The following is a 14,536-nucleotide window of genomic DNA, read 5'->3' as shown; positions in this document are numbered from 1 at the left end:
GCATTCCCCTCTTGTAATATTATTATACTCCTGATAACAGTATTATAATATTGTGGGTCTCAATCCCACCATGGTTTTTTCCCTTTTCGGGTTTCCACGTAAAAATTATGGTGTTATGGTTTTGTGCTTGCTTGCATTCAGTTTCTGCACTTTGTATTCATTTGTATTCGGTGCTTTAAGAATCTGGTTAAGAAATTTATTAATTGCAAAAGACTAATTCACCCCCCCCCCCTCTCTTAGTGTTCATTGATTCCAACAATTGGTATCAGAGCCTAGTTCCTCTGAGGAAGCCTAACAACTTGAGGAAGATCTGGGAGATTGAATCAATGGACTCCAGTTTGCAGAGAACTTAGTGGCACTTGAAGACCTAGATGCAGCAAGGAAAGAAGCAAGTGGTCTGAGAATAAATTTGAGTGATATTAAAATTTTCATTGATTCATTGAAAGATCAAGTGAACACATCCAAAGAGAAGAGAAAGGAGTTGATGGACAAAATTAAGGAGAAAGAAGAGCAATCCATTGATAATAAAGACAAGACAAATGAATGTGAAAAACTTGCTAGAGATAATGCATTCCTAGAGAATGAAATGCAATCCATTGTGATGAAGCTGACAAAGGAGATTGAAGATAGGAAGAAGAATGAATAAATTTTGACTTAGTCATTGAAGGATAGATCTGATGAATGTTGCAGATTTAATCATGAAAATGACCTATTGAAGCTTGAATTAATACAGTCCTGGAATAATGAGCAAGAGATTGAAGGACAGATCATAATTCTGAGAGATGAACTTACCACTGCTAATGAGTATAAAGATAAATTCAATTCTAGCTAAACTAAGCTGGATGAGATGCTGAAAAGTCAGAAGAACAAAGGTGATATGGGAGGACTTGGATTTGAGAAAGGAGAAAGCTTTGGATCTGGTCAAAACAATCATCAGAAGAACAAGAGAGCTCTGGTAAGACAGCCTAATTCTTATAAATTCGAATGGTAAATGTTTTGTTTGCAATAAATTTGGTCATATGGCAAGTCAATGCAGAAATAGAGATAATCAAAATACTACATCATTCTTCAGGCAATGATTCAATTGCAATAAATATGGTCATAAGTCAATTGAATACAGAAGTATGGTAAATAGGAGAAATGTAAGATGTTATTCTTGCGGAAGATTTTTACATATTGCTAACCAATGCATATCAAAGGGAAATCAAGTTAATTTCAGGCCTAATCAGATAAACAACATTGTTTGTTATGCTTGCAACAAAACAAATCATATTGCAAAATATTGTAGAAGCAAGAATGTGAGCAAGAATGCTACGGAAGAAAGAACAAAGCAAATATAAAAGGAAAAGTGAAGGCTGAAGAGCTCAAAGAGAAGAAAAAGAAGATGTGGGTTAAGAAGGATGATTCAAATTTAGCAAATGGGTCCGCACCTAATTCTGGTGTTGGAACCTCATCTGGTAACTAAGGCATTCGACCTTAGGGGGAAGCTTTTCATGCAGATCCTCAAAACCCCCTTTCAGAGATTTGTAACCGATTGAGGAAGGTTGCAGATGATTATGAGAGATATCCAAAAGATTTGATGTTGATATGATGCTCTGGTACAATGTTCATGAGTTTCAGAGCATCCAAAAGAACTTTAGGGTTGAGCATTTATTGCACCTTAAAGTTAGGTATGCGGAAGGTAAAAAGGCATTTTAACATTCATTTTTCACATTGTGTGCAAATCAAAAGAGAACAAGAGTGTGGTGAAGAAGATTGTACTGCTAAAATACAGCTTGTGAAGATTCAACAAAGATTTCTTGCATCCAATTGAAGACAAAAATGTATTTTCTAAGTTCGAGCTATTTGTTCATAACCTAGAATTAGATAATGGCATCTTTTGGTTCTAGTGTTACGACCTTGTTAGTTGTTGAGATAATTGATAGGGAAAGGCCTCAATTCAAGAAGAATCCATAGAAATCGATGGAAGATGATCTGAATGGTTCATTCTCATATGTTCCATACAGGGTATTAAACATTGAGGACATTAGGGCATACATCCACTACAATATTGAGGAGTTTGGAAACACTAAAATTTTATCATTGTACACCAAGCACGTGATGGATAGTATGGGCAACCTAAAACCAGATTTCAAATCTTTAAAGGATAAGTGTTTCATTCAATTCGTGAACTTTTCGGTTTTTGATGAACCCGAATGGGTTAAGTATATTTCGAGCAAGGTCCGTGATGAATTTATATGGCTTGATAAACCATACAAGATCACTAAGAATGAAATCAAGGTGGTAACATGTTTGAATGCAACTGGTGAAGTCCCTGGTCTGAGAAATGTGAAGAACACAATAGTGACAGAGGTAACCAGTTCTCAGCATGATAGCAGATCAATGACAATTAGTGATATTATTGAGTATGATGTGATATTTGCATCCATGGTGATGAGTTATAAGGTATATCAATCTAGTAGGGCTTACTCAGTCTTCGATATAGCAATTTATGCAGCATATCAAATTTTGAAGGAGAACAAGTTGTATGACCTGTGTGGAGTACTGTTGAGTGAACTTATGAGCAATATGAAGAAGATCAAGCAAGATAAGAAGCATGTTTTTAAGTTTGGCACTTTGATTATTTTTTTAGCTTTCTATTTCATGAATGAGATCCCTGGTATATGCAAAATTCAAGGGGCATATGACAAACCGGTGGAAGTGCAAATCAAGGAAGCCCTACAAGGATTAGGAGATGCTCACGCATAGAAAGCTATCTTATGGGGTTACTTCAAATCCTTCCAAGGCATGATGCAGAGTAGGGAAAGGATCCTGAAGGAGATTGTAGAGAAGTATGAGGATAACATGTGCTTCATAGTGGAAATTGACCAATGTCTAATGGAAGTTATTGAACCTAGAAGAGTATGGATCATGCCCATGGGGTATGAAGTTGATGCTAATACTCTTGATATGTATTCTCAACATCTTTTGAACAAGACGGTGGATGAAAAGGAAGAAATATTTGGAACCTATAAAGAGAAATGTTTAAGATTGCATTCTCAATTTACCAAGCTTGGTATGCAGAAGATAGTAAGGAAAGAAGTAGAATAGCTCGCTAAAGATATGGGAATAACAAAGGAAGTTGTCTACGGGGCTAGAGAGCATAACATCTTGAAAGAGGAGGACATGGTTCAACCCAAGAAGACTAAACCAGTGTCAAGAAAAACAAAGTCAGCACCTTCCTCTGGTGCTCAAAAGCTTGTCCCTCCACCTCAACCTCAAACCAAATCATCTGGTGGAGCAGAGAAGAGGAAGAAAATGAAGCTTGAGATAGTCTATGTGGAAACCACTGCAAAGGAAGAGATGGAATTTGATGAAGTAGTTAGGGAAGTGAAGAAGACTACTACCTCTACCAGGATAGTCAAGAAGCCACCATCCAGTGAAGGTCAACCAAGCAAAAAGCCAAGAGTTGGAGCTAAACAATCCAGAAGACCTCAACCTAGAAAGAAGCTCAAGTCTGAGCTTGGTGAAGCATTGAAGTCTAGGAAGCTAGAAGGTAACTACAGTATTGTTCCCCCCATTTCTCTTAGTCAGATAGTTGATGAGGTAGTGAAGGAAGGAAATTTGAAGAATATATCTAAATATTATAAGAATTGTGATGAGAATGATCAAAGAGAAATAGAGGAAGTCATTGTAGAGTGCATGAATGTATATAGTAAAGCCCTGATTTAATTATCATCTAGGATTCTGAAGGGTTATATGAAATTTTGGATGCCAAAAGGCATACAGGTAGTCTTGACGATGAAAGAATAAAAGAGTATGTACTGGTTAATTTATGCTCTATGATTTCCAAGAGTGGAGTAGACAAACTCCTTAAGATTATGAAGAGAAGATTCAGAAGCAAAACCAAAGTTAATAAGATCATGCTCAAAAAATTTGATGAAGTAGCTAAGGAGATAGAAACAATTTTGAAAAAAGTTTTGTAAGAGAATAGGTATGAAATAAATCCGGTAAAATAAGACACCCCTCTGGAAGTACATGTACAGTATGATACCTTTGCTCTGGATGTGCACACAAATGTACAAGATGCAATTGGAGATGATATTGTTGATAATCATAAGGTTACTGACTTCGGCGAAGTTGATCAAACTCCTCTAGTGATAAATGTTGAATCTAAGAGGGTATTTGAGGAGGTTGGAAATGAAAAGGGAGAGGATGTTGAGAAAGGTGAAGAGGAAGAGAAGGAGTAGGATGGAGATAAGATTGAATAGATTCCAATGGCAAGAGACATTGTGGATAAGGGGAAGCAAATTATCTATGACACAAATCTCACCAAAGGGCCTATAGATCTTAATTATCTATCTCTGGTCCAAGGACTCAAGCTTGCAGCACTTACACAGGCCAAGGCGAGTGAAGACATTGAAGTATAACTCTGAAGACAAAGAGTTAATATCCATGGCTACAAGTGTGTTGGACAAAAAAAATTTCATCCTTTAAGAAAGATTCAGTAGACTCGCCCTCTAGTAAGCTGAGGAGCATGTTAAAGGCAGTAGATTCTCATTTTGTGTCTTTAGAGAAAGTAATCGAAGGAAAGGTCCTTATTCAATTCAATGCTATGCAGTTAGGGACATTTTTGAAAATGGTTGAAGGTGATAGAGCTAGTTTGATCTCTGGTTTGAAGACTATTCAGTAGGCACTGGACGAAGGTGGTAAGATTTACAAATCATGTCTTCTTTTGCCTAAGTTTATAATTGAGATTGATAAGAATATTAAGGAATGTGAAGGGCAGTTAGCCGGTATTTATCAATCCTATGCCCCCCAATCAATTTTTTCTAGTAACTATGAAGCTCGGGTGATGGCTTTACTTGAAAAAATCAAGAGCCTTAATAAGGAAAAAGACAGAGTGGTTGGAAGAATGGGAAAACTCGAGAATTTAATAACTCCCTGGATGGACACCTTCTTGAGTAGTCAGTAGGATGTTATGAATTCTCTGAATAAGAGTGTTCTGGCAGATCTTAGAGGAGCAGAGATGCATGCTTATTTGTTTAGTATTCTTATAAACATTTTGGAGATTTTGAAGAAAGGTTGGGATGATCACCTGCAATCCCTGAAGACCATTTTTGTAGACATCTTTAAATTTTTGTAAGTTATTTTGTATAGCCTTGTACACAAATTTTGGTGGATACCTATATTTGGCATTGTTGTCAAAGATGGCAAGAGGAATGAAAAATGATGTATATTCTCAGGGACATCTTGTTGATCTTATTGAGTTGTTGTAGTTTTGAATTTTTGTAATGACAATGTCATTTTTCATCAAGTATTGCCATCAATGCCAAAGGGGGAGATTGTTGGCAAGAGACATTGTACAGTTAGAGATTAGTGCATGAGGAATGTTTTTGGGTTGTCACTGATGGCAACTCAGATCTGAGATCACATCCGGTATATGCAGAATTGTTCTACAAGAAGTTTGATATTCATTTTTGCTTAGGTTTGGAAGGTGGAATAATTTATGCAACAGAGTATGAGTCCATTGTGCAGAACTCCATTTTGGTTGCATAGTTTTGGTTGTGGTGAAAAACGTAGTTGATTCGATGTTTGAGACAACTTATTTTGAAATCCTAGCCTTCAGTAGGGATTCTCGTGCAAGATTGAAGATCTAGTATCCAGTAATTGAGGAAGAACAGAGTTATTTTGGTGTTGCATGTGGTGCAGAATCTTTGGGATGATTTTGGTCATTAGTTTTGAGTTCAAGGTGGTCGAGCTGACATGTGTGAATATTATTATCAACTTATTTAGGTCTGCATATGGATTTATAATCGGATTGAGTCGCCGTATGGTTACACATTTCAATGCATGTGTCATTCCCCTCTCGTGTCTTCAATGCATGTGTCTTACCCTCTTGTAATATTATTATACTCCTGATTATAGTATTACAATATTGTGGGTCTCAATCCCACCGTGGTTTTTTCCCTTTTCAGGTTTCCATGTAAAAATTTCTAGTGTTATGGTTTTGTGCTTGCTTTCATTTAGTTTATGCACTTTGTTTTTATTCATTTGTATTTGGTGGTTTAAGAATCAAATTAAGAAAGTTATTAATTGCATAACATTGATTGACCCCCCTCTTAGTGTTCATTGATTCCAACAAAGAGAACTCACTAGACCATTATCAAAGATCCAATCAATTGAACCAAGAACTCATCATGACAGTGTGATCATACCATCCCCTCCCAGGAGATCACATGTTCCAAGTGAACATACCATGGTGTCAAGAGAAATGTATCATGCCAAACTCTAATGTGCACAAACAAGAGTATCACATGACATAACACCAACATCACTTGTCTGTTGGCAACAACAATGAGGGAAACTTGAGAGGGGGGGTGAATCAGTTTTCACCGGATCTACAAAGTTAATCACAAATACAGATCTGATAAACTGCATCAATAACAAAGATAAGAAAATTCATAGCACAACACACAACAATATTTTGATGTGAAAAATCCAGTGAAGGAAAAAACCACGGTGGGAACCTATGCACAATAAGATGATATACTACAGTAGTGTGTGTAAATATTACAATGGGAATGCACATGAATTCATGCACACTTCCTAGAGCTCACTACTCAAAAGATAATGACCCGAAAGGCTACAACCCTCAGGGAAATCTCACTGACTTATAGTAAGATTTAGACTACAATCTAGAAGAAATGAACTACAATAATAGCATCTCCAAATGCCTGATGACAGTTCTGGTTAAACACAATTGTCTTCTCTACAACACCACTCTCTACTCAATCACAATGTTGAAAGATTAATCATTTGTTCGCATATACACCACTCTTTGATAATGCAGACACAACCACGATACCTAAATTACATGGCAATACCACATATTTACACAATTCATCAACCTTGATAACAAGGTTGGCTAAACCATCAACTCACAATTACAAAATTACATCACATGATAAAAAGATCAACCATTGAACCAATATAGTGATATAAATGTCATAACATGGACCTAATTCAAATCTCCAAACATGCAACACCATTGTAAATCATGCTAAGGTCAACCGCAACACGCTACACCACCAAGAAAACTACATAACATGAAGAACATCACTGGTTCAAAAAAGACACCAACAAAGCGCACAACAATCAATGTGGATCATCAGGACAAATAGGACACAATTAGGAAACACCACAAGTACGTTAGAATCATCAGAAATAGTTGCGCCAACATCACTTATCAAATCTTCATTTGTCAACATATGAAACTCAAGAACACTCAAACATCAGCAACTGTCACAAAGAAAGATAAATTGTGGAGCACCAAATCATGAACCATCTAAAATGAAGCTACACAAGACCATCATAAACAATCTCTCAAAGACTCAGACCAAGATCTGATCACACCAAAATTTTGGCTGCATAGTTTTGGCTATGGTGAAAAATGTAGTTGATTGGATGTTCGAGACAACTTATTTCGAAATCCTAGCCTTCGGTATTGATTCTCATGCAAGATTGAAGATTTGGTATCTAGTAATTGAGGAAGAACAGAGTTATTTTGGTGTCGCATGTGGTGCAGAATCTTTGGGATGATTTTGGTCATTAGTTTTGAGTTCAAGGTGGTCAAGCCGACATGTGTGAATATTATTATCAACTTATTTAGGTCTGCATATGGATTTGTAATTGAATTGAGTCAACTTATGGTTACACGTTTAAATGCATGTGTCATTCCCCTCTTGTGTCTTAAATGCATGTGTCTTCCCCTCTTGTAATATTATTATATTCCTGATCATAGTATTATAATATTGTGGGTCTCAATCCCATCATGGTTTTTTCCCTTTTCTGGTTTCCATGTAAAAATTTCTAGTGTTATGGTTTTGTGCTTGCTTTCATTCAGTTTCTGCACTTTGTTTTTGTTCATTTGTATCTGGTGGTTTAAGAATCAAGTTAAGAAAGTTATTAATTGCATAACACTGATTCGGCCCCCCTCTCAGTGTTCATTGATTCCAACAAAGAGAACTCACTAGACAATTGTCAAAGATCCAATCAACCGAATCAAGAACCCATCATGACATTGTAATCTTACCATCCCCTCCCAGGAGATCACATGTTCCAAGTGAATATACTATGGTGTCAAGAGAAATGTATCATGCCAAACTCTAATGTGCACAAACAAGAGTATCACATGACATAACACCAACATCACTTGTCTGTTGGCAACAACAATGAGGGAAACCTAAGAGGGGGGAGAATCAGTTTTCACCGGATCTACAAACTTAATCACAAATGCAGATCTACTAAACTGCATCAATAACAAAGATAAGAAAATTCATAGCACAACACACAACAAGATTTTGATGTGAAAAACCCAGTGAAGGATAAAACCATGGTGGGAACCTACTGACAATAAGATAATACTCTACAGTAGTATGTGTAAATATTACAATGGGAAATGCACATGAATTCAGGCACACTGCCTAGAGCTTACTACTCAAAAGATAATGACCCAAAAGGCTACAACCCTCAGGTAAGTCTCACTGACTTACAGTAAGATTCGGACTACAATCTAGAAGAAATGAACTACAATAATAGCATCTGCAAATGCCTGATGACAGTTCTGGTTAAACACAATTGTCTTCTCTGCAACACCACTCTCCACTCAATCACAATGTTGAAGGATGAATCATTTGTTCGCACATACACCACTCTCTGATAATGCAGACACAACCTCGATACCTAAATTACATGACAATACGACATATTTACACAATTCATCAACCTTGACAACAAGGTTGGCTAAACCCTCAACTCACAATTACAAAATTACATCACACGATAAAAAGATCGACCATCGGACCAATATAGTGATATAAATGACATAACATGGACCTAATTCAAATCTCCAAACACGCAACACCACCACAAATCATGCTAAGGTCAACCACAGCACGCTACACCACCAAGAAAACCGCATAACACGAAGAACATCACAGGTTCAACAAAGACACCAAAAACCCGCACAACAATCAATGTGGATCATCAGGACAAATAGGACATAGTTAGGAAACACCACAAGCATGTTAGAATCATCAGAAACAGTTGCGCCAACACCACTTATCAAATATTCATATGTCAACATCTGAAACTCAAGAAGACTCAAACATCAGCAATTGTCACAAAGAAAGATAAATTGTGGAGCACCAAATCATGAACCATCTAAAATGAAGATACACAAGACCATCATAAACAATCTCCCAAAGACTCAGACCAAGATCTGATCACACCAAAATTTATTGAAGGAAATAATGAACTCTACAAAGCACTGATCAGATTAACAAACTGCAAAATCGGATCATATGATATGATCAATTAAGCTTCCCGAATCACCAAAACCAATACAGAAGAGTATAGTGATACTATAAATAATCCAAATAACAAACCATAATCCCAATAAACCAATCTGCAAGAACCGGAGCAAGAATATGTTGACATCAATCACAACAACATATCCTAGCAATAAAAATATCTAGCAATCTCCCCCTTGTTGGCATTATTGGCATTCAGTTGTCATTGATGTCAACTGGTTTGGCAAGGTCACCGATAAGTAAAAAGTGGTGACCGGTATAAGAAGAGCAAGACATATGATAGAAATGCACATGTGAGTGAGCAGACAGAAGGAAGGCTACCGGTACACAAGATTTGTGTCATCTACTGGTAAAGAAGACTTACCGGTAAGGCACAAAGCAGGATGAAGGTTGGTTGTTTGTTTGTGATGAAGAGGCAGAATGTTAAAATAATCACAACAACACTCAGTGAGTAGAACAAAGAGGATGGATTGAAGACATACCGAAAGGTAATATGAATTATCAAAAGGATGTGTTGCCGATACAGAGGATGTTTGTTGGTCATGCCGATAAGGTGAACTAAGCCGGTAGTCAACTTTGGTTAACAACGAAGGTCAAACCGACATAAAAATCCAAGCAAAGGTGGATGTCGACAAACATGACAGCTGGATACTAGGTGGTGATATTGCACAGGTCGGTGAAGTGGGCATCGATGTAAAAAGTCAGCAAGCAGGTCAATTTTTATGAAGAACCCGCAAGTCACAGAGGATGCCAGAGGATTGCGGCTCGAGGAAGGAAAGCTAGAAAACGACTGAACTGATCCTGCAAGAAGATTTGATCTTTGTACCCATTTGTTGAAGGAAACGGCAAATCCATTAATGGTGTATGATAGAGAAAAGCAGAAAAGCATGGTGCAAACCTCCAGATTTAGAAAATTCACATTGGAATGCGAAGCTTTGTTGGTGTTGATCGATGTCATGAAGATCATATCTCTGGAAAAGAATATCGAATCAAATCAGATTTGGATCGAGTTGGACAAGGCAAAACCTAACACGACATTGTTTGAATGTGGTTTTTGGTGGGAATCCAAGATTATATATATGTGAGCTCAAGACATAAATGATTGATTCTTGATGTAAAGAAGTAGAATGAAGAGAGCTTGAGCATAGAGAAGGATCATCTTCCTTAGAAATTATTCTAAGAAAGTTGCAGAGTTTGTTAGCAGGCAAACCGGTGAGAGGGTTTAACTGGCAGAGACAGAGTACCGGTAAACGGTTGCAGGTCTGACAGTTGAGCCAACAAGTGAGGTGTGATCGGTTAAGAAGGCATCCAAGTGTGACTAAGTGTGGTGTGAGGTTGAGAGAGAAGAAGATAAAGATGTTAACTAGCAGAAATCTATTTGATCAAGAGTTGCAGAACTCATTTGCAACCAGAAGCTATAATTGTATCAAAATTGTATTTCAATATAAATCACCAAGTTGGATCTTGGTGTAGGGGTTGGGGCTCCTTGGGTTGCTTCCCTAAGTCAGAAGGGGTTGGTGCTCCTTGGGTTGGTGCCCTAAATCTTTGTAATTCATTGTTTCACTTGTGAGGTTGTATTGGAGTAATAGTCTCCAACAACATTTCTCACCAACGTTTTTCCCATATTGGGTTTTCCTCGTATATCTGGTGATGTGGGTTGCATTTGTGTGTTTGTCTCTTTTGGTATCCTCATTTGTCTTACCGGTTTGACTGTTTAGTGCTTAGGATAATAACCGGTATTCTAAGGTTGTTTTAAAAAGGAAAATAATTTAGGAACCACTGATTCACCCCCCTCCCAGTGGTACATTGTGTTCAACAATTGGTATCAGAGCCTAGCTTCTTCGTTGATTAAAGCTTAGGTAGATTCTAGACTTAGAACACATTGGCAAGAAATGAGTTTGCCTCCTCAAAAGCCCCCATGTTTGATGGATCCAACTGTGCCTTTTGGAGCAGAAGAATGGAGACTTATATTTCCTCCTTGGGTTTTTATGTGTGGATGTCTGTCAAGAATGGGTATGGTCTCCCTAGTGTTCCTCCCACTGATCTGGATGCCAAGAAGGAGTATGAGAAAAATGCAAAGGCTTAACATGCTATCTTGAGCAGGCTATCTGATAATGAGTTTGTCAAGGTCATGCATTGTGCATCCGCCACAGAGACCTGGGATAAAATGCAAAGGTTATTTAAAGGTGATATAAAAGTCAAAGAGGCCAAGCTGCAAATGCTAAGGATCCATCTTGAAGGCATCAAGATGAAGGATGAAGAAAAGATTGGAGACTACCTTCACAGATTTGATGAAACTGTGAACACCATCAGAGGACTTGGAGAAGAAATTGCATATGAGATTCTTGTCAAGAAGGTACTTAGATCTCTCCCACCTAAGTATGATACTAAGGTGTCTGCCATAGAAGAAGCCAAGGATCTGAAGACCTTCACAATGGATGAGCTATTTGGCTCACTGACAGCATATGAAATGAGAACAACAGGTGATACATCCTCAAGGAAAGAGGCAACGTTCAATTCCACCAAGAAGGGCAAGAAGTGGTTGCTCATAAAGGATCCAATGAAGACTTTGGTGCAGAGGTAGAAAACTTTGTCAGAAAGCTCAAAAGAGGATCTGGCAAGTATAAAGGAAAACTACCACTCAAATGTTTCAAGTGTGGTAAAGTGGGACACTTTGCTGCAAAATGTCCTTAAAATGAAACTGGTGGAGATGAGTCAAGAGGCTTTAGTAGATCTGTTGGTAAAGATAAAGAAATAAATGTCTATTGGCAAGGAAGAAGAGGCTCCTGGAAGCAGAACAACCTATATACTATTGAGGATGATGCCACAGATGAAGAAAGTGCATCAGAAGATTACTACCATGAGAATAACAGAGAAGTAAATCTCTTTATGGCACTTGATGAACCGGTTGGTGAAGATGAGGAAGAAGAAGACATTGAGGCTGAAGTGGATCTAGAAGGTGAGCTTATGAGTGATCTTGAGGAGCTAAGTAAAACAAGAAGAGAAATCAAGAAGTTCAAGCTTGTTGCAGTAGATGAACAAGGTCTCTTGAAGCAATCCCTAGATGAGTCCAATCAAGTTATATCTGACTTGAAACTTCAGCTTGAAGAATCCAAGAGGGTATGTGAAGTTACATCCTCTAATATGATGAAGAAGGAAAAGGAGCATCAAGATCTGGAAGAAGAAATAGTGAAGCTCAGAAAGGAGCTTGAAGAAAGCAAGGAAGAAATAAAAGTAAGAAGCAAATATGAAGGCAACACCGAAGCCTTAGACAAGATGCTGAGCAAACAAAAGCAATCCAAAGATACTAGTGGCTTAGGATTTGAAGAAGGTCCAAGTTCAAATAGCAAAGACACATTTGGTAAGGAGATATAGCTCACTTCTTCCAATGAAGATAAAGAGAAGAAGACGTTCAGAGTAAGCAAGGATACCGGGAAGAAGACATATGCAGATGTTGTTAGAAATCGCCACACAAACCGGTATACACAATCAATGAACCGGAGGCCACACTCAATGTACTGACATGCGGACCCAAGGAGAAATGCAAGAGTTGACCATGAAGGATTCACCAGAGCCAGCAGCATGAAAGGAAGACCCTTGGTGAGGCACTCGTTTGCAGGACCAAGGCAACCTAGCCAGTATGTTGCAAAGTTCATGGTTATTGTTATCGATGTAACAAATTTGGGCATAGAATAGGTGACTGTAGATTAACCAATAAGCCCACTATGAGTTATGAAAGTAGAAATTCTTTTAATGCACTGTGGGATATGAATGTTGTATGTTATCAGTGCAATGTATTTGGTCATAGGAGTTTTGAATGTAGGAAGAATAAACCGATGTTCTACAATAATTTCAAAGGTTCATCTTTAAATGAAAATGTGAAATTCTATAACTGTCAAGAGTTTGGACATATAGAATTTTTTTGTAAAAAGATCAAACAGAAGAAGAGAAATCCTTATCAAGCCGGAGCACAAAATAGCAGCTAACAAGAAGAAGGAAACCAAACCGGTATGGTTTGAGAAAGAAAAAGAAAAGGCAGAATCAAGTTTGATAGTGTGGACTGCTTTAAATGCTGAAAGGAAAAATCTATGGGTTATAGATAGTGGTTGTTCCAACCACATGAGTGGTGATAAAAGAAAAAATTATCAAGCTTGAAGATTGGAATGGTTGTTCAGTAAGATTCGGAGACAACTCATCCATCAAAATAAAGAGAAAAGGTACTCTAAATACTTATGGAAAATTGAAGGCACATGATGTATATTATGTGGAAGGCCTAAAGCACAATTTGTTGAGTGTGAGTGAGATGTGTGACAAAGGTTATAAATTCACCTTTGACTCAACCGGCTGCCAGATAAAGAAATAAAGTACCGGTTAGTTTGTGGCAGAAGGAAAGAGAACAGATGGAAATGTTTACAATCTGAAGGAATGTTATGAGTCCCAATGCATGATGGGACAGGTTGATGAAATTTGGCTATGGCACCAAATATTAGGCCACATATACTTTGATAACTTAGTTGCAGTAAGAAAAAAGGGTTGTTTAAGAAATATCCCACCCATAATCAAACCAGTAAGCACATTTTGTGATGAATGTGTGAAAGGGAAGCAGACTAAGGTGATCTTTAGGACAAAAGAGCACAACACCTCAAGACCACTTGAAATTGTGCATACAGATCTGTGTGGTCCAATTAGGACAAGAGCTCTTTCCGGTGAAAGATATTTTATGCTCTTTATTGATGATTATTCAAGAATGACATGGGTCACTTTACTGCAAGATAAGTCACAAGCATTTGACAGATTCAAGATCTTTAGGAAGATGGTGGAGAAGGGAAGTGGGTGACCGGGGTGGAGAGTTCACATCAAATGAGTTTGAAGATTAATGTGAAAGACATGGAATTAGAAGGCAATACTCGGCCCCTAGGACACCAAAATAAAATGGTGTGGTATAAAGGAAGAACAGGACAATCAAGGAGATGGTCAGAACTATGTTAAATGAGGCCAGTCTGCCAGACACATATTGGAAGGAAGTTGTTCATATTGTTGCATATAGTTTGAACCGGGTTCAATTAAGAACAAACAACAAAATGACACCTTATGAGTTGTGGTATGAACAAAAACCTTCAGTCTATTTGGAAGTAAGTGTTTTATCAAGAGAGATATGTATGCTCTAGGTAGTTTTAACTCTA

Source organism: Cryptomeria japonica, chromosome 7 (assembly GCF_030272615.1).
Source record: "Cryptomeria japonica chromosome 7, Sugi_1.0, whole genome shotgun sequence".
NCBI classification, from domain to species: domain Eukaryota; kingdom Viridiplantae; phylum Streptophyta; class Pinopsida; order Cupressales; family Cupressaceae; genus Cryptomeria; species Cryptomeria japonica.
The sequence above is the reverse complement of the archived record's forward strand: the minus strand, read 5'-3'. Positions refer to the sequence as shown.